Source organism: Ranitomeya variabilis, chromosome 4, assembly GCF_051348905.1.
Source record: "Ranitomeya variabilis isolate aRanVar5 chromosome 4, aRanVar5.hap1, whole genome shotgun sequence".
Taxonomy (NCBI): Eukaryota; Metazoa; Chordata; class Amphibia; order Anura; family Dendrobatidae; genus Ranitomeya; species Ranitomeya variabilis.
The window spans coordinates 606,287,993-606,314,293 of NC_135235.1; the positions used below are offsets into that span (position 1 = coordinate 606,287,993).

A 26,301-nucleotide genomic window follows, 5' to 3' on the forward strand; every position below is an offset into this window, starting at 1 on the left:
TCTACTGCAGGCAGCGCACCTGGTTGGTCAAAAGCATTAGAATACTCACACAGGTGTAGATGGACCAGACAAGCATATTCAAGATCAGCACAGGCACCATTTTTACTTTTTTTTTTTTTTTTTTTAAATGCATATAATACACCGCATTGAAAAGTCGGTGGTCCACAAGAAGGAGACAATGTTTCAAAAAAGAATTCATGCGGTCACAAATCCGGTATGTATGGCAGAACTACTGATTGGATACTTCAATTTAAATACCAAGTGCTGACAGCAGGGGCCTAGGTTTGTAGACGACGCAGTATATTTGCAACACTGTAAGAAAGGCCTAATAGAGGCCTACATCTTAACACACCTGTTGCAGCAACCAGTAAAGACAAATTGATTGATTGACTGATTGCATATTGAATGCAATGCAATGTTTGACATACATAGGTGAAAGCAAGGCCAGGCAAGGCACACAAAATGTTGCAATTGGCCAAAAGAAATCAAACAAAATGCTACATTTGGCATGGAAAAGTGCTTCTTTGACCCTGAAATCAATTCACATAAAGGTTTAAAAGACAACTTGCGCTGATTTCAATTCAATCTGTTTTTAGAAACTGGATCAGAGAAGGAGTGCACTGTTCCCGGAGATACTGCAATAACGGGTCAATGCGTGGAGTGGACAGAGCAAGCTCTTCTTCCATCTCCCTGTTCCAAAAATCCATTTAATATATGGTCCCCAAGTAGGGGATGTATCGGATATTAAACTGATAACAGGTTTTTTTTATTTTTTTTTTTAAACCATTCAGGTTCCAAACATAGTCAAAAGTCAGAAGTCAACCCTAAAAAGGGCAAAACCACATGACAAGACTATCCCAAAACTCATCATAATGGCCATTTTTTATTAAGCACACAAAAGCAATCCATAATACAAAATCAGAAAAACAACATGAAATCCATCAAGAATCACACACCCGCCACCCAATGCTTCCACTTCAAAAATTTCCAGTTACCTTCAGCATCCATACCTCTATCAGCATCCCACCTGTAACAAAAATACAACTTATCCAATACCATTCTCACACAATCATCTATCTCAAACACTTCATTCTTATAAACACTCAAATTCCTCACATCCCACAAAACTTCCTTTACACATGCCAAAAACAACCATAGCAACCTATCACTTCTCCTACTCAACCTACAGAGACCAAACATAACAATTTCTAATGTCAAACGCCTAATCCCAGTCAGACCAAAACACATCCTACCTAATCTATTCCATACATCTCTTGCATACCTACAAGACCAGAAAACATGACTTACATCCTCATCATCTCCACATCCAACCCTAGGACACCTTTCAGAAGGCACAAGACCTCTCCTCTTCTGCACACACCTAACTGGTAAAATGCCATGCAAAGACATCCAAACAAGATCCTTCTGCTTATTTGACAAATCATATTTAGAAACTTTCCCCCACACAGCTTCCGCCTCAGCAGATTTCAAGCCATTTACTTCACATATAGACCCATCCACACACATTCTCTTAATTGACTTTTTCTCACTTACAAACTGTTCCATTTTTACATTTTCCAATCTATACTTCCTCACAAACCGCTCAACATACAAATACCATTCAGGACAAAAAAAAGCAAAAGGCTTGCTCCTATCCGGAACCACCCACTTCAAAAGACCCAACGCCGAACCCGCCAAGTATCTAAACATACAGGCGGTCTTGGAAGACTTAGAAAGAGACCCAACAAAAAAAACAATATAATTAATCCCCAGAAAAACATCCAAATTGGGGAAATCAAGTCCTCCAACTTCCCTCCTTTTTACCCAAATCTCCCGCTTTGCTTTCTCCATCCCAGACCCCCATAAGAACAAGAAAAGAATCCGATTAACCCTTTTTAACATCACATTAGAAGGAGGAAACACCAAAGCAATATATAAAATCATAGGCAAAACAACACTCTTAACAACCAGCACTTTACCAGTAAAGGACAAGTCCCTTAAATGCCAAAAATCAAGCTTCCTGGAAATCCTAAGTCATAATTCCACCCAACACTCATCCCCATTCAAACCCTCACTAAAATCCACCCCCAACACTCTAATACAATCACCAGCCAATACCATACCACAATCCACTAAAGAAACATGTTTAAAGAAAACCTTCATATTACTTTTCCCCCAATTAATCTTAAATGCAGAAGCAATACAGAAAAGACTATCCAATAACTTCACTCTGGCAACTTCACAAACCGAATCACAGAAAACACAAATATCATCCATATAACCCAAAACCTTTAAAAACCTCCCATCACTCCCCGGAACCAAAGAACCTCTAAAAACCTTATCCTTTCTCAACATCACCAAAAGCGGCTCAATAGCACATATAAACAAGATGGGAGACAAAGGACACCCCTGCCTTACCCCAGAAAGAATATCAAAAGGAAGAGTGAAAAAACCATTCACCAACACCCTACTTTTAGCCCCCTCATACATACCAAACAACAAATCAATAAACCTATCCGGGAACCCCATACGCCTCAACACTTTAAACAAAAACACATGAGCCACCTGGTCAAACGCTTTCTCAAAATATACAGGTCCTTCTCAAAAAATTAGCATATAGTGTTAAATTTCATTATTTACCATAATGTAATGATTACAATTAAACTTTCATATATTATAGATTCATTATCCACCAACTGAAATTTGTCATGTCTTTTATTGTTTTAATACTGATGATTTTGGCATACAACTCCTGAAAACCCAAAAAACCTGTCTCAATAAATTAGCATATCAAGAAAAGGTTCTCTAAACGACCTATTACCCTAATCTTCTGAATCAACTAATTAACTCTAAACACATGCAAAAGATACCTGAGGCTTTTAAAAACTCCCTGCCTGGTTCATTACTCAAAACCCCCATCATGGGTAAGACTAGCGACCTGACAGATGTCAAGAAGGCCATCATTGACACCCTCAAGCAAGAGGGTAAGACCCAGAAAGAAATTTCTCAACAAATAGGCTGTTCCCAGAGTGCTGTATCAAGGCACCTCAATGGTAAGTCTGTTGGAAGGAAACAATGTGGCAGAAAACGCTGTACAACGAGAAGAGGTGACCGGACCCTGAGGAAGATTGTGGACTGAGTCTGGTGTGGAAACATCCAGAGCCACCGTGCACAGGCGTGTGCAGGAAATGGGCTACAGGGGCTGCATTCCCCAGGTAAAGCCACTTTTGAACCATAAACAGCGGCAGAAGCGCCTGACCTGGGCTACAGAGAAGCAGCACTGGACTGTTGCTAAGTGGTCCCAAGTACTTTTTTCTGATGAAAGCAAATTTTGCATGTCATTCGGAAATCAAGGTGCCAGAGTCTGGAGGAAGACTGGGGAGAAGGAAATGCCAAAATGCCTGAAGTCCAGTGTCAAGTACCCACAGTCAGTGATGGTGTGAGGTGCCATGTCAGCTGCTGGTGTTGGTCCACTGTGTTTCATCAAGGGCAGGGTCAATGCAGCTAGCTATCAGGAGATTTTGGAGCACTTCATGCTTCCATCGGCTGAAATGCTTTATGGAGATGAAGATTTCATTTTTCAGCACGACCTGGCACCTGCTCACAGTGCCAAAACCACTGGTAAATGGTTTACTGACCATGGTATTACTGTGCTCAATTGGCCTGCCAACTCTCCTGACCTGAACCCCATAGAGAATCTGTGGGATATTGTGAAGAGAAAGTTGAGAGACGCAAGACCCAACACTCTGGATGAGCTTAAGGCCGCTATTGAAGCATCCTGGGCCTCCATAACATCTCAGCAGTGTCACAGGCTGATTGCCTCCATGCCACGCCACATTGAAGCAGTCATTTCTGCCAAAGGATTCCCGACCAAGTATTGAGTGCATAACTGAACATTATTATTTGATGGTTTTTTTGTTTGTTATTAAAAAACACTTTTATTTGATTGGACGGGTGAAATATGCTAATTTATTGAGACAGGTTTTTTGGGTTATCAGGAGTTGTATGCCAAAATCATCAGTATTAAAACAATAAAAGACCTGACAAATTTCAGTTGGTGGATAATGAATCTATAATATATGAAAGTTTAATTGTAATCATTACATTATGGTAAATAATGAAATTTAACACTATATGCTAATTTTTTGAGAAGGACCTGTAAAGCACATACAATCACACCACACTTCCTAGATTTACAATCCCCCAACATATCCCGTACTAACACCACATTATCATGAATCTTTCGACCAGGCACTGCACAAACCTGGTCTTCATGTATAACATGACCCACCACCTCTCTCATACGATTTGCCATTAATTTAGAAAAAATTTTATAATCAGTGTTCAACAGAGTAATGGGTCTCCAATTACCCAAAAAACGCCTATCACCCTTTTTGAAAATTAACACCACTACCCCTTGCTTCATACTCTCAGTCATCCTTGCACCCCCAAAAATCATACTCATCACTTCCACCACATCACCACCAATCACCTCCCAATATTTCTCGTAAAATTCCCAAGGAATCCCATCATGACCAGGAGCTTTATTTTTAGCTGCCTTAGATACAATCCCTCCAATTTCCTCCTTTGTAACTTCCCCCATTAGAAACTGAAACTCCCCCTCCAGGACAAACCTCTCTATCACATCCAAAAACTCATCATCAACTCCCAAATCACAAACTTTCCTTTCATATAAACCACTATAAAAATCAGCCACCACCTTCAAAACTTCCATACCACGCACCTCACAATTATTCCCATCCAACAACACACTCATGTCCCTTCCACCACTACACATATTTTTAAAAAAGAAACGAGTACACTTTTCATCTTTCTCTCTCACTTCCACTCTTGCTCTGAAAATAATCTTCCTACCTTCCTCTCCAAACCAACCATTCATCTCCTTTTTTGCCCGCTCCAAATCATTCTGTACATCCAAACCCAAAGATTTGCATTTATGCAAATAAGAAATCCTCCCAGAATGCCTCTTATACAACAACCTCCTATTCCTTGCCCTTTCATATCCCAAATGCCTGAAAAAACCACCTATTTTAATTTTAACCCAATCCCACCACAATAAAAGATTTGAAAAACAGCCCTTCTTCCTACACCAAAAAGCATACTTTCTCTCAAACACCCTCCTTACATTCACATCATGCAACATACTAACATTCATCCGCCACACACCCCGGCCATGGAAAACATTATTAACCTCAAACACTCCAGACAAACATTCATGATCAGAAAATCCCACCCGCTCCTGCTCATACTTCACACACTTAACCGCAAAGGATGTGTAAAAGAAAAAATCCAAGCGGGAATTAGTGCACCCATCATCCGCATGATAAGTAAAAGGGCCAGGACTAACTTCCACTGCATCTTTAAGTGAAAAATCAGACACCAGCTGCTTCCACCTGTTACCTGTAACATCTACCCTGGATACATAAGACCCAGCCCTGGCATCTTTCTCCAGGATACAGTTCAAATCCCCCACAACAAAGGTTGGAAGTTTACCATGCAAAAAGAATTTCAGCTTATCAAACAGAGCAAGCCTGGCGTTTTTATCTGCATGTGCATAAATATTAATTAACTTAAAATCCCACCCCCTACAGGAAAGAAGCAGACATATGCAGCGCCCCCTCCACCGCCGCAGGGCCGAGGGGTACCCGGTACCGGGCCTCTGAGTCTCTGCTTCTGGGGTTGTCACGGCGGCTAGGCCCCGGTCCGTGACCCTGCCGTGGGGGGGCGCACAGTGAAATGCAAGGTGTGGGTGTTGGTAGTAATGATAGCGATGTAGCGGTGCAGTTGTGGGGGTGCAGGTCGCAGTAAATAACAAGGACACCAGGTTGCAGTCTCTTTACCTCTTTACTGGAGATCTCTGAGTCCTCAGTCCAGAACACGGTTCACCAGGCTACGCAAGTCCAGCCGGTCCAATGGCACCTCCAGAGTCCTCCTCTCAGGTGGAGATCTGTGCCTTCCTTCTAGCGCTATGTGTTGTAGTCCTTCCCTGCTGTGCTCACGGAAAGTGACCCCACAACGGTTGTGTCTGTTTCTTAAGTTCCCTCACAACTCGATTTGATGTTCCTCTGTAATCCACCCCTTCCCTGTATTCGGGTTGGAATGGCACCCGTTTGTCAGGTAGGCCTGGAGTTCTTCCGGGACCCTAGAGATGCCCCTCTCCCGCAATTGCCCCCCAAGACTTCATAGGTGATATGTGGTAGACAGCCCGCCTGAGACCGACTGTCCTGCCGCTGTTTGGAGTATGGCTTGAAGCTGTATTCTAATCCACTCCCTCGGCGTTCCGGCCACCGGTATTGCGCCTCAGCAGGGTGCTGCCTCTTTCAACAAAACCCCTGCTGGTATTCTCCTTCTGCTTGATCTCGTTTCTCACTCAGCACAATCTGCCTCGCTTCTAGTCCTTTCTTGGGCACCGCCGCTAAGCTGAGCAGGCACGGTCCCGTTACGTTCTCTCAATGCCAAGCCTCTGCCAGGATCCCACCCCTGGCAGAGACCCTACAGTCTCTCCCTTCACAACACCCTCTGCCACAGGGTGTTGCTCTGTTCAATCCCGTCAGCGTTCTCTCTAACTTCCTGCCTGACCCCCAGTTTACCCACTATCGTGGGGAGTGGCCTAATGAATAGCACCCTTAGCTCCCCCCGGAGGCCCTGCTGTGAAACATATTGGTGTCTGTGATACCTGATTGGAGGAACTCCTTCAGTGCCATCGAACGTACCATGGCTCCCCTTAGTGGCAGAGCCACAGTACTGCAACGACCAGAACTCTGGGGCGCTGCACTCCCCCCTGGTTAAACACAGTACTCCGGGACTGGGAAGAAAAACAACAATACAGATTAGTAAACAGACATACAATTTTGTTGAGTGCAAAACAATAAGTATACTTGAACAAGCTTCCCTTTATGGGAGGTGAGGACACTTTTAACGTTACAAACATAGTCAACATTATAAATTACAGGCTATACATAACTCCTGTTACCCAACCGGGTATTCTACTTAGTGCAAATTCTGGAACAATAAATTAACATTGCCTTTAAGAAACATACACTCTTAGTTTACCAAAGGCCTTCCTATAATCACATTACAGGGTAGGGTAACTTCACATTCTCCTACTTTGAACCTGCAGGACCGCCTGTCCCTATGGCACCAGACCTACTGCCTCTCCTTTCTTTTACAGGACCGCCCCGTTCAGCCAGGGCCTACTGCCTTTCGCTACTATACATAGTATAGACATAACATTCCTTTCGCTTAAAGAACTCTGAGCCAGCTCTACTCGGCTCCTTTAAGGACTCACTCTCTAACCCCTACGGGTTCGCTTTCTGTCCTTAGTAACAAAGTAACTTTCTATGGGGACGCAGGGTTTACCTTCTATCCTCACCTTCATCATTACTTCTTTACTTTCAACTACGCAGATCTCTACTTCTACCCCTGCGGGCTCTCTGCATCTTTTCCTTTCACAAAACATTATTTTCAGATTTCACAATTCAAACAATTTAAACACATATAACTTTTCATGTAAAACAGTTACATTCTTTCTCAAAGCATCATCATATTACCGTTCTAAAACAGTATCGCTTTCAAGTTCAATTCCACGCATCCCCTTTAAGAGGGGACCAAGCCTTTCTGAGGTAGCTCGTCTTCTCAGCCTACCAGTCCACGCAAAGGCTCCGGAATGGCATCTTCGCAAAGTGTCTTTTAACTAAAACCAGTAGGAAAGGTATCTTCGCAAAGTGTCTTTTAACTAAAACCAGTAGGAGGCACCCTTAAGAAGGTGCAACTATTTACAAGGAAGTTCGAATCATGCACAGTCCATGATTACTGCAGTTTGTGTAAAACTTCTGGAAAACAACAATAGTGACCCCGGGTCAACAAAGGGGTCACCTTTTAAAGTTTACCCTGGACGGGTTTAGCAACAAACAATCAGGAACAGTTAAAGGAAAACTATTTACATTTTTATAAAGCAATAAAATCTTACTGGGGTTCTGCGGAAGGCGACCTCTTATCCGGCCTCACCAGGCCAACAGATCGCACCGGTGAGCCAGGACGCCATTCCGGTCCCAGTAATGATAAAATCCCTCGCCGGGAGGTCCTCCTTGTCGGCAGGTGCACCCGTCCTTCTGGGGCGCGGCGAGGCTGTGCTTCTCGTGATTCCGCGGGGCCGGGTCCCGCTGCCTTCCCTACGGGATCATCCCCTTCTTGTGTTCCAGCAGCCTGGAGGGCAACGCATCGCTGAACATCTCGGGCGAACCAGCCCGTCTCGCCAGTGTCCTTCCTCCACCTCGTGTAGGTGACGGCATCTCCTGGCTCCAGGTCACGATCGAGCCTCCCGCTGCAAGGCTCCACCTCCTCCCGATCCACGCGGACCTGCAGCGGCTCTCCAATTTCCTGAATCACCCCTCTTCCATACCGGGGATTGAAGGCCACCACTACACCCCAGTGTGAGGACGAAATCTCCGGAACACTGACCAGATCAATTTGCTCCGCAAGTTGGGGCCGGCTCCGCCATGCTGCCATCAGACGCCGTAGATGCTCGGCGTCCGGCATGATCTTTAAATCCGGTGTTGATAGCGTACTTCCAGCCGCGGTCAGTTGGGAGGGGACAGGAGACGCTGGAGTCAGACGGATCTCCGTGGGCTCACCTAACCGGGTGAGCACTCGGGCAACGGCCTTCAGCCGGCGGCTTAGCTGTCTGGCCTCGGCTGCAGCCACACATTCCTCGGACAGCGGCAAAGGGGGTCGACCCATCGGTGGCTCTGTGGGGATCAGACCCCGCAGTGTTGGCGTTCCCGGGGTTATTTCAGGCTGTGCAGGCTCAGGCCGAACCGGGTCGGCGCCGCGTGGTGCTCCGGGTGTCGCCATTTCTCGTTCTTTTCCCGCGTCTTCCTCCCGCGGTCTCTTCCGTGGGCGGCCCCGTCCCCATGGTCTCCACCCTCCGACCAAGATCAGGAGGCGTACCTCGGCTGTTGACGGGCACGTCCTCAGGACACAGAAATACTTAGACTGGGCGGCCATTGCTGTTCGCGCTCTCCAGCTTGTCTACGCCCACTCCACGCCCCTCTTCTCTTCCTGCGCTCTCCTCAGCGCTACAATGGCGGCGGATTTTGGCGGCAAATGGCACAACACACAGTCTTACAATAAAGTACAGTCCAAGCACAGTAAATCACAGTCTCTAGGCACACATGACCTGATTCTTCAGGCTTAAGTAGATCCTGTTCGTGACGCCAAGTTCTGCAGCGCCCCCTCCACCGCCGCAGGGCCGAGGGGTACCCGGTACCGGGCCTCTGAGTCTCTGCTTCTGGGGTTGTCACGGCGGCTAGGCCCCGGTCCGTGACCCTGCCGTGGGGGGGGCGCACAGTGAAATGCAAGGTGTGGGTGTTGGTAGTAATGATAGCGATGTAGCGGTGCAGTTGTGGGGGTGCAGGTCGCAGTAAATAACAAGGACACCAGGTTGCAGTCTCTTTACCTCTTTACTGGAGATCTCTGAGTCCTCAGTCCAGAACACGGTTCACCAGGCTACGCAAGTCCAGCCGGTCCAATGGCACCTCCAGAGTCCTCCTCTCAGGTGGAGATCTGTGCCTTCCTTCTAGCGCTATGTGTTGTAGTCCTTCCCTGCTGTGCTCACGGAAAGTGACCCCACAACGGTTGTGTCTGTTTCTTAAGTTCCCTCACAACTCGATTTGATGTTCCTCTGTAATCCACCCCTTCCCTGTATTCGGGTTGGAATGGCACCCGTTTGTCAGGTAGGCCTGGAGTTCTTCCGGGACCCTAGAGACGCCCCTCTCCCGCAATTGCCCCCCAAGACTTCATAGGTGATATGTGGTAGACAGCCCGCCTGAGACCGACTGTCCTGCCGCTGTTTGGAGTATGGCTTGAAGCTGTATTCTAATCCACTCCCTCGGCGTTCCGGCCACCGGTATTGCGCCTCAGCAGGGTGCTGCCTCTTTCAACAAAACCCCTGCTGGTATTCTCCTTCTGCTTGATCTCGTTTCTCACTCAGCACAATCTGCCTCGCTTCTAGTCCTTTCTTGGGCACCGCCGCTAAGCTGAGCAGGCACGGTCCCGTTACGTTCTCTCAATGCCAAGCCTCTGCCAGGATCCCACCCCTGGCAGAGACCCTACAGTCTCTCCCTTCACAACACCCTCTGCCACAGGGTGTTGCTCTGTTCAATCCCGTCAGCGTTCTCTCTAACTTCCTGCCTGACCCCCAGTTTACCCACTATCGTGGGGAGTGGCCTAATGAATAGCACCCTTAGCTCCCCCCGGAGGCCCTGCTGTGAAACATATTGGTGTCTGTGATACCTGATTGGAGGAACTCCTTCAGTGCCATCGAACGTACCATGGCTCCCCTTAGTGGCAGAGACACAGTACTGCAACGACCAGAACTCTGGGGCGCTGCACTTACACACCTTCCATCCTCCACCACAACACTTTGTTTTACCACAATATCCTTATTCCTAAACAAAACCCCAACCCCATCATTCTTATTAACCAAAGAAAAAGACCATATGGCCTCACCAAACCTCCATTCATTCTTTTTAGGATACCTATTCAAACCACACTCCTGCACACATACAATATCACCCTCTTTTAAACTCAAAAAATCCAGAATTGATGCACGCCTAGCCAGAGACTGAAAAACTCTCACATTTTGAAAGATAATTTTCAAACGCATAGCCACATACAGCTATCTCACAAAAAAAGAAAAAACACTGAGCATTCTAGTTCCGCTGAAAAGAGAGAGAAAAAAAAAAAAACAACTCGGGTTATCTCAGGATTTTCAAATAGGCTTGCCAAGCCAGCCACGTCCTTCTCTTCCAAAAAACATTCACTTGGTGATATGGAGGCGGCCTGGTATTGTTCAATTGACCTAGAGTCATCCCCTGAGTCAGACAAAACAGAAAAAGGATTGTGGGACACAAAAGATTCAGTTTTCTTCTTCTGCAACCTTTTCACCACTTTAACATTTTTCATCTTTACTTGTTTAGACATAGCCTTATGAACAATGGCAGCATTTTCCACCTCAATCTCCCTGGCCATCTTTCCCTTTGGAGTTTCTGACCACTCAATATCCATAGAACTGCTGGGAGACAACTCCTCAGGGCTGTATGCCTCCTCAATTACCTCATTGAGAGACTTCTCTGCCTCTGACGCAGGTAGCAACTCTGGCTTGTCAGAAGGCACCACACCCACATCAAGTGGCACCTGGTCTTCAGTATCTCCCTCTACCAAGAGTGGATCATGACCTTCAGGCACACTATTAATCAAATCCACCATCTCCTCCACAGTCACAGCAGGACCAGGGTCAACCAAAGTTTCAGTGGAACTGTCCTGAGCCAGAGGAGACTCGCGCCTGTCTCCCCATGCCCTACGCCTCTCAGGATTTGGATGTCCAAAAAAAGCCTGTCGGCTAGTGTTAGGACAAGATCTGCAAGAGTGACCACTTTCTCCGCACAAATCACAAACTCTAGGGCAGGGGCATTCAAAGGCTTCATGCCCAGATTTTTTACAATTTCTACAGGTAACATCAGAGGTACATTCCTCAACTGTATGACCATATTGAAAGCATTTCCTACAGAAGGAAGGCTGCCCAGGATAGTGCAAAAAGCCACGATTTCCACCGATAGAAAAATTTGCCGGCGGATGCATAATTCCACCAATGTTCTCAGGGTCTGGTTTAAAGCGAACCCAAAATTTCACATTTCCATTAAAGACAGCAAAAATATTTTTCTGCATAATTCCCCCTCTTATTACTGAGCAATATCTGGATAAGAAGGCTCTAATCAAAGGAATTTCCACAAAAGGGTTGTACATATGCACAGTAACAGGTCTTTCAATGTTTGAAAATAATGGCTTTGGGACTATGAATTGTAAATATTCATGATGACTTTTCGCCTTCAAACGCTGGAAAAAAGTCAGACAGTCTGCTTCCATGTAAAAGGAAATGTCATAATTACCGGCTTTAGGGAATTCTTGGATGCAAAAAATCTTCTCCAGTTTAATCCCGGTGAGCTCCAACACGATGTTCCGGACAATGTACTCCAAACCGATATTGTGCCTGTGGTCCTCAATCACCTCCAAACGCACTGTATTCTTCACTGCCGCCATTATAATGCCCAAGGCACGGATCGCTTTCTCCACCACTCGAACCCTGGATACGCACCTCTCAGCAAAGACCAGGGCAATAGACGATGATCTTAGCCATGAGGCCAAGAAGCGATCCTGAACACGCTGTGCCACATGGGCCGCACCAAGGCCTGCAACCAAAACCCATTGTGGAGACAGAGCAAAAGATTGCCGCAGGGAGGACATTTTCAGAAACTCTGGAGGCCTTCTCAATGACAGTTCTCCTGTTAATGACAGTTCTGCTGTGTATGTGTGTGTGTGTGAGTGACAGAGAGTGAGTGTGTGTGTGTCTGTCTGTCTGTGTCTGTGTGTGTTCGTTCAAGCAGTGCACGACGCATTTTGAATCTGCATAACTCCGCCTACTTTGACCACACCCTCCAGCCCCATTGTGACAACACATGAATGTTCCGGGCTAAGATTCTATCTACTGCAGGCAGCGCACCTGGTTGGTCAAAAGCATTAGAATACTCACACAGGTGTAGATGGACAAGACAAGCATATTCAAGATCAGCACAGGCACCATTTTTACTTTTTTTTTTTTTTTTTAAATGCATATAATACACCGCATTGAAAAGTCGGTGGTCCACAAGAGGGAGACAATGTTTAAAAAAAGAATTCATGCTGTCACAAATGCGGTATGTATGGCAGAACTACTGATTGGATACTAAAATTTAAATACCAAGTGCTGACAGACAGCAGGGGCCTAGGTTTGTAGACGACACAGTATATTTGCAACACTGTAAGAAAGGCCTAATAGAGGCCTACATCTTAACACACCTGTTGCAGCAACCAGTAAAGACAAATTGATTGATTGACTGATTGCATATTGAATGCAATGCAATGTTTGACATACATAGGTGAAAGCAAGGCCAGGCAAGGCACACAAAATGTTGCAATTGGCCAAGAGAAATCAAACAAAATGCTACATTTGGCCTGAGAAAAAGTGCTTCTTTGACCCTGAAATCAATTCACATAAAGGGTTAAAAGACAACTTGCGCTGATTTCAATTCAATCTGTTTTTAGAAACTGGATCAGAGAAGGAGTGCACTGGTCCCGGAGATACTGCAATAACGGGTCAATGCATGGAGTGGACAGAGCAAGCTCTTCTTCCATCTCCCTGTTCCAAAAATCCATTTAATATATGGTCCCCAAATAGGGGACCTATCAGATATTAAACTGATAAGAACAGATTTTTTTTTTTTTTTTTTTACACTCAGATTACAAAAGTCTTCCAAGAATGAAAACTTATATATCCATCATCGTGTACATCTGATATTTATCCTCTTTTGATTTTTAAGTTTTCTTATTATATATTAATTTCTATTATTATTGTCATATACTTTACGATAAATATCTAACCTTTTCACAGGGGGTTACAAGATTTACAAGAAAACGTAACATCATAAGGTAAGCGTATTCCAATCTTTTGGTTTCCATATCACATTAGCTTTTCTTTCTCCTAATAGCACTTTATCTCTCCAGAAATATAAATACATATAACTTAAACATAATTTAACACATTGATCCACAGACAGCACCTCATGTTTAAAAAGTATAATATTCCGAGCTTTCCAAAGTGCTATTTTTACACACGTTAAAATTATCCACACTACCTTAAAAATGTTTTCCTTTATCCCCATCCCGTAAAAGATAATATTAAAATCCAGAAAATTCATATTGCTTAAAACCTTAATTAAATTACACATTTTATGCCATACAGACTGTGCAAAACTACAATTCCAAAAAATATGTAAGGGAGTCTCTGGATCAGCACATTTCCTTCTGGGACATTTCTCAAATCTTACCAGTCCCCTCCTGTCCTGAAACTCTCTGGTCGGCAAACAATCTTTTATACTGCACCATAGCAAGTCTTTATGCTCATTAGACTAGTAACTGGCATTCACATTTGACCAAATCCTATCAACGATACTAGAAGAGAACCGCTCCACTGTGCTTGCAATCACTCTCCCCTCCAGTTTTTTAAAAATCTTATGATTCCTCAAAATATTCACATCCACATTTTTCAAATCATACTCCCTTAAAATTCTTTCTAAAACCACATAGTTTTCGGACGGTAAAAACCTATACGGCCTATTTCGATGCATGTTAAGCCACTTATAATTTCTTATGAAGAAACCCAGATTATAAATTGAAAAAATTTTTAATCTAGAATCGGGACCTAATAAAGTCCTTACACAATTAGAGAGGTATTTAGCATATATAAATTCCCTAATATTCGGGACATTTTTCCCTCCCTTCCTTTTTGACTTATAAAGCTCATCCTGTTGTGAACTCTGTTTTTGGGCTCCCTCTTGTGGTCACAACTGGTACTGTGTGAGTGCTGTCTTTGGGCTCCCTCTGGTGGTTCTTTGTGTCATTCTGCAGGTCTGAGGCAGGATCAGCTGTCTCGTTATCTCTTAGCTGGTTTCCTATTTAGTTCACCTGGACTCTCAGTTGTTGCCTGCTGTCAATGTCTTCAGTGCTATTTTGGAGCTCTCCTGCAGTCCTTCGTTATCAGTCTCTTCAAGAGAAGCTAAGTTTTGCTTGGTTCATTTTTTGACCATCAGTGGTCATATGTTTCTTGGTTTATTTTTGTCCAGCTTGCTAATATGTGATTTCCTTGCTTGCTGGTAGCTCTAGGGGGCTGAGTTTCTCCCCTCACACCGTTAGTTGGTGTGAGGGTTCTTGTATTCTCAGCGTGGATATTTTGCATAGGGTTTTTTTACTGACCACACAGTTCCCTATCTGTCTTCTGCTATCTAGTATTAGCGGGCCTCATTTGCTTAATCTGTTTTCATTTCTACATTTGTGTTTTCCCCTTACCTCACCGTTATTATTTGTTGGGGGCTTCCTATATCTTTGGGGTGATTTCTCTTGAGGCAAGTGAGGTCTTACTTTCCCTCCAGGAGTAGATAGTTTCTCAGGCTGCGTCGAGACGTCCAGGATTTTAGGCACGTTCACCGGCTTCCTTTAGTGTGTTGGTTAGGATCAGGTTTGCGGTCAGTCCAGTTACCACCTCCCTAGAGCTCGTGTCTATGTTCATAAACTTAGCTAGTCCGTTTTGTGATCCTCAGCCACTAGGATCATAACATCATCCCTTTTCAATCTCTCCATTTTTGAATTCCATAAAAAAATTAAAACATAATTTAATAATTTTTCTCATAACATTAACTGGCGGTATAAAAATAGTTTATACGTATAAAATTATTGGGAGTAAAACCTGTTTTATTATCAGAGTCCTCCCCTCCAGCGTCAAACTTCTCAAATTCCAAAAACTGATCTTCTTTCTCACCCTTTCAAGTAATGACTCCCAATTTTTCACATTCCCACAAGACTCCATAAAGAACACCCCTAAAATCTTAATTTCCGACAATCTCATAAGTTTACAGTTAGCATCTAAAACAAAGTTACCCATAGTTAAAACACCTGATTTATCAAAATTTATTTTAAAACCAGATGCCCCACCGAACCATTCCACCGTCCTTACAACTCTGTTAAAACTTCTGAGATCTTGCACCAACACCGTCACGTCATCCATGTAGGCTATCACTTTTACTTGATCTTTATTACTGCCAGGAATAAAAAAACCATTAATCACTTTATCTTTCCTAAAAGCAGATAAAAGGGGCTCTATTGCAACAATAAAAAGAACTGGAGACAAAGGGCACCCCTGCTTTACCCCACAGTCAATGCTAATATTTTCTGATAAAATCCCATTAATTGAAATCCAGCTAAAACTTAATTTATATAAACATTTAATACGATCAATAAAAATACCAGGGCATCCCATTTTTTCTAATACAGCAAATAAAAACCCATGAGCAACCCTATCGTATGCCTTCTCAAAATCTAAAGAAACCAGTGCCAACCTTTGTTTCCTGTCGGCCACATCCCATATAATGTCTCTTAAAAGAACTAAAGAATCGCTGATCTTACGATTTGGCACTGCACATGATTGATCAGTCTCTATCACCGATCCAATCACCCTTTTTAATCTATTGGCTAGCAATTTAGCATAAATTTTATAATCTGTATTTAACAATGTAATGAGTCGCCAATTTTTCAGTTGCTCCTTATCCCCTTTCTTGTGTAATAAAACGATAAGACCCTCCTCCCATGACTTAGGAGTACTAAAGGAAGACTCTACCTTTAAAAAAACCTCATAAAAATCTTCTCCAATAATATCCCATACAGCCTTATAGAATTCAACCGGGAGGCCGTCTACCCCTGGTGTTTTTTGATTCTGCATTGTATTAATTGTATTAAAAACTTCCTCTTTTGTAAAACACTTCATTAAAACGTATACATCATCTTTCCTAAAACACTTATCAAGGCATTCTAAAAAATGATTTTTAAATGAAGCGTCAACTATTTTCCGGGAAAATAACTCATCATAAAAACTCTTGGCCTTCGATGCTTTCCCTTCCGGACTCATCTCGCCCTCCAAAACTTCAATAAAATCTTTCTTTTCACAAATTTTTTTAAAGAAAAATTTTGAACACTTCTCATCCTCTTCTAGCACTCTTACTCTAGAATTAAATATGATCTCTTTTCCTTTTTCTTTAAGAGCCTTATTAATTTTCTCTTTAGTTTCCCTAATACATTTCTCCATTTCAACACCATTATTCTTAAAAATATAAAAACAATGTAAATTAGCATTTAAAGAATTATAAAAAAGTAGTTTTTTCTCAGCTTCTTCTTTACCCAATTTAATAAAGAAAGATTTAATCCTGCTCTTCATAAAATCCCACCATTCCAAAATACACTTAAAACCATCCTTATAACTTTTAAGTTTTTCGTAAAAAAACCTAAAAACTTCTTTAAAACCCTCACAATGCAATAAGGAAGTATTCAACTTCCAATGGGAAGATTTCTTACTATAAGAAGGATTCAAAATTAAAGTGCATATAATAAACTTATGATCAGAAAAGGGATTACTACTTGTTTTAAAAGAAGAGCATTTAAAAGCATCAGATATAAAAAAATGGTCGATCCTGGACGAACACCCTCTAGCCGACCATGTAACCTCAAACTCTTTTTTACTCCCATCCAATGTCCAAACATCCTTAAGATTAAATGAGGAAATAATTCTTTTAAGATATGATACAGACCCATCCCGTTCTTTTTTCAATTGGCAGTTAAAATCACCCCCAACTAAAACAGGATCCGTACCTGGTAAAAAAAGCTGTAAAATTTCAAAGAGATGCAACCCCTGACTTTTTTCCACATTAGCATATATACAAAAACAACGACATTTTTTCCCATCTTTTTTTACATCAACTCTTAGAATGCGGCCAGGATAAATTTCCTCATGTCCCACCACCTCCCACTCTTTTGAACACAGGAACCCCACGTCATCACTCTTTGATTCATTCCCACCTGAAAAAACCATATTACCCTTCCAAATCCCACGTAAAAACTCATAACTCATCTTTCTTTGTAAATTACACTCTTGTAAAAAAACAAAATCATATTTTACATTATTTAAAAAATCATATAAGGCTGTTCGTTTATATAAGTTATTTAACCCCTGAACATTCAGGGAACATATGGTGATCATCTCATAACCTTTACAGAAGGGCTTCCCCCACCCTCATCAGACACGGAACCTGCTTCATCAATTACTAAGGAGCCATCCTCTGAAGTGGCAATAGGGGATAAAGGCTCAGGAGTAGGTGAGAACCCACCTCGAGCCCTCTTCCCACTCGTATCCTCCACCACATCCTCAGATTCTTTCTCCTCCGTGTTTCTCTTTAAAGTATCTCTTCCAAAATCCATCTCATCTTGACCACAGGGAATACCAGACGACTCCTGAGACTCTGCCGGCGGTGCCCCACCACTGGACTCCCCAAGTGAGACTCCGGAGTTTCCTCTACTACACTTCCTGCCTCCACTTTCTCTTCTTCCCATCTTCTCTCCTCTTCTTTCTTCTTTTCTTCATTCTTCTTTTCTTCATACTTCTTTTCTTCATACTTCTTTTCTTCATACTTCTTTTCTTCATTCTTCTTTTCTTCATTCTTCTTTTCTTCATTCTTCTTTTCTTCATTCTTCTTTTCTTCATTCTTCTTTTCTTCATTCTTCTTCTTTTTTTCTACTTCTTTCCTCTTCCTTTCTTCCCTTTTCTCCCTGTTGCTCATAGAAGAAAAAGGCGTATCCTACTGTGAAGTACCATCAAGAGATGACTCTTTCTGGACTTCCATCTCTGCCACTTCTTGTATATTCTCTACACAAATCTCCGAAGTACCTCCACGCCTCTTCGGACACACATCAGTTTGATGCACTTGATGCGGGCATTCTCTACATAACACACAATCTTCAAGCGTATGACCATATTTTTGGCATGTTTTACAAAATGGTGGCATGTGAGAAAAAAACAAAAAACCCCTATCCCGTTTTATGAAAACAGTTGGAGGGGGCATTAGTACACGCCCCTCCTCATTGGGGTCCTTTTTGAAAACGACTTGGAATAGTCTCTTGCCATTCCAAGCCCCAAAAGAAGTTAAACATCTCTTTTTAAATATAATAATTGAACAAAACTTCCTTAGATATGCTTTTATATCTTCATCTTGTACAAAAGGATTGTACATGTGGATAGTCAGAGTTCTCTGCTCAAAACGGAACAGAGGCAAAGCGGTGATACCTCTCATCACCTCCGCCTGCTGCTCCTGCTTAAAATGAGCAAAGACCTTCTCGCACATGCCTGATGATCTAAGAGTCACATCATGTATACCATTGTTTGAAAAGGATTGCACACAAAAATAATCCTCATTGTCGATCTTCAACAAGGGAGAAAAGATTCTTGAATGCAAGAAATTTAAGTTTTTAACTTGCCTGTAACCTTTCTCCACCACAAATCAGATTGTGTCCTTCAGGAAAAATTCTTCCACCTCTTGCTCCATTTTCCTTCAATAGCACGAAAAAACCCAGTAAGGTCACAAACAACTTCACCAGGTTCGATCCCCTCCGTCCAGCGTATCCAGGAACTCCCATCACCCGAAGTAGATCCTCCACGATCCAGGAATCCTTCCACGCCAAAAGGTAAGTAGAACACCTTCCTTCCTTCCCAATAGCAGCAATCTAAAAAGACAGGCCGGGAAAGATATCTGGTGACCACCACGTGCCCTCTAACTCCAACCACTAGGATCGAAGCCAAAAGGCCGAGAAGCGATCCTGAACACGCTGTGCCACGTGGGCCGCACCAAGGCCTACAACCAAAACCCATTGTGGAGACAGAGCAAAAGATTGCCGCAGGGAGGACATTTTCAGAAACTCTGGAGGCCTTCTCAATGACAGTTCTGCTGTCAATGACAGTTCTGCTGTGTATGTGTGTGTGTGTGTGTGTGAGAGACAGAGAGTGTGTGTGTGTCTGTCTGTCTGTGTGTGTGTGTGTTTGTTCAAGCTGTGCACGACGCGTTTTGAATCTGCATAACTCCGCCTACTTTGACCACACCCTCCAGCCCCATTGTGACAGCACATGAATGTTCCGGGCTAAGATTCTATCTACTGCAGGCAGCGCACCTGGTTGGTCAAAAGCATAAGAATACTCACACAGGTGTAGATGGACCAGACAAGCATATTCAAGATCAGCACAGGCACCATTTTTACTTTTTTTTTTTTTTTTTTTTTTTTAAATGCATATAATACACCGCATTGAAAAGTCGGTGGTCCACAAGAGGGAGACAATGTTTCAAAAAAGAATTCACAAATGCGGTATGTATGGCAGAACTACTGATTGGATACTTCAATTTAAATAGCAAGTGCTGACAGCAGGGGCCTAGGTTTGTAGACGACACAGTATATTTGCAACACTGTAAGAAAGGCCTAATAGAGGCCTACATCTTAACACACCTGTTGCAGCAACCAGTAAAGACAAATTGATTGATTGATTGCATATTGAATGCAATGCAATGTATGACATACATAGGTGAAAGCAAGGCCAGGCAAGGCACACAAAATGTTGCAATTGGCCAAGAGAAATCAAGCAAAATGCTACATTTGGCATGAGAAAAGTGCTTCTTTGACCCTGATATCAATTCACATAAAGGGTTAAAAGACAACTTGCGCTGATTTCAATTCAATCTGTTTTTAGAAACTGGATCAGAGAAGGAGTGCACTGTTCCCGGAGATACTGCAATAATGGGTCAATGCGTGGAGTGGACAGAGCAAGCTCTTCTTCCATCTCCCTGTTCCAAAAATCCATTTAATATATAGTCCCCAAATAGGGGAACTATCAGATATTAAACTGATAAGAACAGATTTTTTTTTTTTTTTTTTTTAAACCATTCAGGTTCCAAACATAGTCAAAAGTCAGAAGTCAACCCTAAAAAGGGCAAAACCACCTGACAAGACTATCCCAAAACTCATCATAATGGCCATTTTTTATTAAGCACACAAAAGCAATCCATAATACAATATCAGAAAAATAACATGAAATCCATCAAGAATCACACACCTGCCACCCAATGCTTCCACTTCAAAAATTTCCAGTTACCTTCAGCATCCATTCCTCAGCATCCCACCTATAACAAAAATACAACTTATCCAATACCATTCTCACACAATCATCTATCTCAAACACTTCATTCAAATTCCTCACATCCCACAAAACTTCCTTTACACATGCCAAAAACAACCATAGCAACCTATCACTTCTCCTACTCAACCTACAGAGACCAAACATAACAATTTCTAAGGTCCAACGCCTAATCCCAGTCAGACCAAAACACATCCTACCTAATCTATTCCATACATCTCTTGCATACCTACAAGACCAGAAAACATGACTTATATCCTCATCATCTCCACATCCAACCCTAGGACACCTTTCAGAAGGCACAAGACCTCTCCTCTTCTGCACACACCTAACTGGTAAAATGCCATGCAAAGACATCCAAACAAGATCCTTCTGCTTATTTGACAAATCATATTTAGAAACTTTCCCCCACACAGCTTCCGCCTCAGCAAATTTCAAGCCATTTACTTCACATATAGACCCATCCACACACATTCTCTTAATTGACTTTTTCTCACTTACAAACTGTTCCATTTTTACATTTTCCAATCTATACTTCCTCACAAACCGCTCAACATACAAATACCATTCAGGACAAAAAAAGCAAAAGGCTTGCTCCTATCCGGAACCACCCATTTCAAACGACCCAACGCCGAACCCGCCAAGTATCTAAACATACAGGCGGTCTTGGAAGACTTAGAAAGAGACCCAACAAAAAAACCAATATAATTAATCCCCAGAAAAACATCCAAATTGGGGAAATCAAGTCCTCGAACTTCCCTCCTTTTTACCAAAATCTCCTGCTTTGCCTTCTCCATCACAGACCCCCATAAGAACAAGAAAAGAATCCGATTAACCCTTTTTAACATCACATTAGAAGGAGGAAACACCAAAGCAATATATAAAATCATAGGCAAAACAACACTCTTAACAACCAGCACTTTACCAGTAAAGGACAAGTCCCTTAAATGCCAAAAATCAAGCTTCCTGGAAATCCTACATCCTAATTCCACCCAACACTCATCCCCATTCAAACCCTCACTAAAATCCACCCCCAACACTCTAATACAATCACCAGCCAATACCATACCACAATCCACTAAAGAAACATGTTTAAAAAAAACCTTCATATTACTTTTCCCCCAATTAATCTTAAATGCAGAAGCAATACAGAAAAAACTAACCAATAACTTCACTCTGGCAACTTCACAAACCGAATCACAGAAAACACAAATATCATCCATATAACCCAAAACCTTTAAAAACCTCCCATCACTCCCCGGAACCAAAAAACCTCTAAAAACCTTATCCTTTCTCAACATCACCAAAAGCGGCTCAATAGCACATATAAACAAGATGGGAGACAAAGGACACCCCTGCCTTACCCCAGAAAGAATATTAAAAGGAAGAGTAAAAAAAACATTCACCAACACTCTACTTTTAGCCCCCTCATACATACCAAACAACAAATCAACAAACCTATCCGGGAACCCCATACGCCTCAACACTTTAAACAAAAACACATGAGCCACCCGGTCAAACGCTTTCTCAAAATCTAAAGCACATACAATCACACCACACTTCCTAGATTTACAATCCCCCAACATATCCCGTACTAACGCCACATTATCATGAATCTTTCGACCAGGCACTGCACAAACCTGGTCTTCATGTATAACATGACCCACCACCTCTCTCATACGATTTGCCATTAATTTAGAAACATTTTTATAATCGGTGTTCAACAGAGTAATGGGTCTCCAATTACCCAAAAAACGCCTATCACCCTTTTTGAAAATTAACACCACTACCCCTTGCTTCATACTCTGTCATCCTTGCACCCCCAAAAATCATACTCATCACTTCCACCACATCACCACCAATCACCTCCCAATACTTCTCGTGAAATTCCCAAGGAATCCCATCATGGCCAGGAGCTTTATTTTTAGCTGCCTTAGATACAATCCCTCCAATTTCCTCCTTTGTAACTTCCCCCATTAGAAACTGAAACTCCCCCTCCAGGACAAACCTCTCTATCACATCCAAAAACTCATCATCAACTCCCAAATCACAAACTTTCCTTTCATATAAACCACTATAAAAATCAGCCACCACCTTCAAAACTTCCATACCACGCACCTCACAATTATTCCCATCCAGCAACACACTCATGTTCCTTCCACCACTACACATTTTTTTAAAAAAAGAAACGAGTACACTTTTCATCTTTCTCTCTCACTTCCACTCTTGCTCTGAAAATAATCTTCCTACCTTCCTCTCCAAACCAACCATTCATCTCCTTTTTTGCCCGCTCCAAATCATTCTGTACGTCCAAACCCAAAGATTTGCATTTATGCAAATAAGAAATCCTCCCAGAATGCCTCTTATACAACAACCTCCTATTCTTTGCCCTTTCATATCCCAAATGCCTGAAAAAACCACCTATTTTAATTTTAACCCAATCCCACCACAATAAAAGATTTGAAAAACAGCCCTTCTTCCTACACCAAAAAGCATACTTTCTCTCAAACACACTCCTTACATTCACATCATGCAACATACTAACATTCATCCACCACACACCCCGGCCTTGGAAAACATTGCTAACCTCAAACACTCCAGACAAACATTCATGATCAGAAAATCCTACCCGCTCCTGCTCATACTTCACACACTTAACCGCAAAAGATGTGTAAAAGAAAAAATCCAAGCGGGAATCAGTGCACCCATCATCCGCATGATAAGTAAAAGGGCCAGGACTAACTTCCACTGCATCTTTAAGTGAAAAATCAAACACCGGCTGCTTCCACCTGTTACCTGTAACATCTACCCTGGATACATAAGACCCAGCCCTGGCATCTTTCTCCAGGTTACAGTTCAAATCCCCCACAACAAAGGTTGGAAGTTTACCATGCAAAAAGAATTTCAGCTTATCAAAGAGCAAGCCTGGCGTTTTTATCTGCATGTGCATAAATATTAATCAACTTAAAATCCCACCCCCTACAGGAAAGAAGCAGACATACACACCTTCCATCATCCACCACAACACTTTGTTTTAACACAATATCCTTATTCCTAAACAAAACCCCAACCCCATCATTCTTATTAACCAAAGAAAAAGACCATATGGCCTCACCAAACCTCCATTCATTCTTTTTAGGATACCTATTCAAACCACACTCCTGCACACATACAATATCACCTCCTTTTAAACTCAAAAAATCCAGAATTGATGCACGCCTAGCCAGAGACTGAAAAATTCTCACATTTTGAGAGATGATTTTCAAACGCATAGCCATATATAGCTGTCTCAGACAAAAAGAAAAAACACTGAGCATTCTAGTTCCGCTGAAAAGAGAGAGAGAAAAAAAAAACAACTCAGGTTATCTCAGGATATTCAAATAGGCTTGCCAAGGTTACACTACTGTCAGAGTCAGACATAAAGCCCACAGGTGTCAATGGGCTTTGGACATCAGAGTCCGAGAATTCAATATTTATTGGATCCGAAGGCCGTGGCTCTTCAGGGGGATCCACAGGGTGTAGTGGCTTCAGCTTATACTGCAGGAGGCTCGGCTTCAGAGGATTCTTTCTAGAAGATTTGATGACATTTGTGTCTTCTGTCTTCCTCTTCCTTCTAATCAGCTCCATCTCCATTGCTTCATCCTCCAGCTCAAGTTCCTCATCAAGACACTCCGACCAGTCAGCCGAAGCATCTGCCTTGTCAGGGGGACCTGGTTTCTCTAATAGAGGCCTCTGCGCAGCCAGTGCAGGCGCCGGATCACCGGCAGGTTTCATCTGCACAGTAGCTGCAGGCGCTGGCACAGAACTGCTGCCAGACACCACAACAGAGGCACTGGCCTTGACAACCCCTTGTACAGACAAAGCCTTGTTAGCAGGCTCACTTGCAGCTTTTCTGTGTCACAGGCTGTGGAGGAGTACAGGAAGCGGGTGCAGGCGTTTTGGCATAAGTCTCTGCTTTTCCCTTTAGCGGACACTCCCGGAAGGAATGACCCAGCAGCCGGCAGATGTTACACACCATGCTGTTGGTGCAATTGGCTGTTGCATGGCCGCGCTCATAGCACTTTTTGCAGATTGCCACTTCATCTGTGCAGCTTTCGTAGGTGTGTCCAAACTGCATACATTTCCGGCAGAAGCGGGGCATGTCAGGGTAGAAGAGGCGCCCTCGCTCTCTGCCAATCAGAAAACTTGATGGGGGGTGGTGAAGCCCTCCGATGCCATTAGAGTCTTCCATAAACTTAACAAAAAACTTGTGCTTCCCTGTCCACAGGTTTTCTTCATTCATCACCCTGTGGGAATAACGCAACTCCGGGAAGTATTGCTGAAGGAATGGAAGACAATCATGCACACAGCTCCAGGCCAGGTCCTTCTGAGAATTAAAAAGATACGAGGCATTAACATTTTTCCATATTTCTAAACACTTAGGGTCATTAAAATTTCCAATCTGCGTCACTTGTTCTTTTCCTTTGAGGCCCTTTAAGATTTTTTTGCTATCCCCTAGGGCCTCTGTGTTTATACCCTTTAGGTCATATGTATTAATAATGGTACCTAAAATTTTATAATTTTCGGGTGTATTAAAAGCATATGGGGAATTTAAAACTGTTTCGAACCACCCAAGTCACCTCATAAAAAAAACAATGTTAAAATGGATAAAATATGACCAATAACTATTTTTAAAAAGGGAATTAATACACAGGACAAAGAAACGGATTAAAACAAAAGCTCTAAAATCTGGAAAATCTTTGCCACCATTACCTTTGGATTTTACCACCAGCTCTCTCTTTAGTTTTTCCATCTTGGAACTCCAATAAAAGGTAAAACAAGCTTTGATTATTTTGTTAAAAATGCAGTTTGGAGGAGGGAAGACAAGGCTTAAATATAATAAAAGCGGCAATATGACCATTTTAATAATTAAAATTTTCCCCTCCATGGTCAGTTTTCTCAGATTCCACATACATAATTTCTGGTTTACCTTTTGAGCCACCATATTCCAGCTTTCTGTGCCTTTATTTTCTTCATTAAAAATTACACCTAAAATTTGAACAGAGTCCCTCTCAGGGACTTGAATATCTGTTAAAACCATATTGCCAACCTTTAAAATAGAACTTTTGTTAAAATTTAACTTAAAACCAGACCCACAGCAGAAAAACTCCACCTGCCTTAAGGCTTTTTGTATAGAAGGGGAATCCCTGCATATTATGGCTACATCATCCATATAACCTGTGACTTTTGCCTCCAGACCCCCTCCACCAGGCAGTGGGATTCCCCGGATTTGTTTATCCCTCCTCAGGGTACAGAGCAGGGGCTCAAGAGCACAAATAAATAAAAGTGGGGACAGGGGACAACCCTGTTTAACCCCAGATTTTAAAACCACGTCTTTAGTTTTAAAGGGAACCTGTCACCACGTTTTTGGAAGATGGGATAAAAATAGCGTTAAATAGGGGCAGAGGTGGGCGTTACATTAGTGTGTGTGTTATGCGTTTATTACCCACCTAAGTTGCCGAAATAACTTTGCAAAGTCTCCGTTTTCGCCTGTCAATCAGGCTGGTCAGGTCACATGGGCGTGGTGTCTTCACCCAGATTTGGCGTAGTTTTCCGTTGGTGGCGTAGTGGTGTGCGCATGCCCAAAGTCC

General features: G+C 42.7%; 1 long non-coding RNA gene, 1 other non-coding gene and 2 pseudogenes across 5 annotated transcripts; 1 reads left to right on the forward strand and 3 right to left on the reverse strand.

Annotated features, from left to right (window-relative positions):
* On the forward strand, window positions 1-25,116 carry LOC143769238 (uncharacterized). 4 transcript variants are annotated; one of them, XR_013214293.1, is made up of 6 exons: window positions 1-214; window positions 13,508-13,545; window positions 17,715-17,813; window positions 17,933-17,990; window positions 19,051-19,176; window positions 24,939-25,116. It is a non-coding gene; the product is annotated as an uncharacterized LOC143769238 (long non-coding RNA). The 4 variants fall into 4 exon arrangements; XR_013214292.1 differs by lacking the exon at window positions 1-214 and adding an exon at window positions 12,562-12,773; XR_013214291.1 differs by lacking the exons at window positions 17,715-17,813; window positions 17,933-17,990.
* LOC143770775 (U2 spliceosomal RNA) lies at window positions 611-815 on the reverse strand (annotated as a pseudogene).
* On the reverse strand, window positions 13,176-13,369 carry LOC143771347 (U2 spliceosomal RNA). Its single transcript, XR_013215091.1, has one exon. It is a non-coding gene; the product is annotated as a U2 spliceosomal RNA (small nuclear RNA).
* Window positions 20,242-20,449, reverse strand: LOC143770715 (U2 spliceosomal RNA; annotated as a pseudogene).
* Window positions 25,117-26,301: the final 1,185 nt, after the last annotated feature.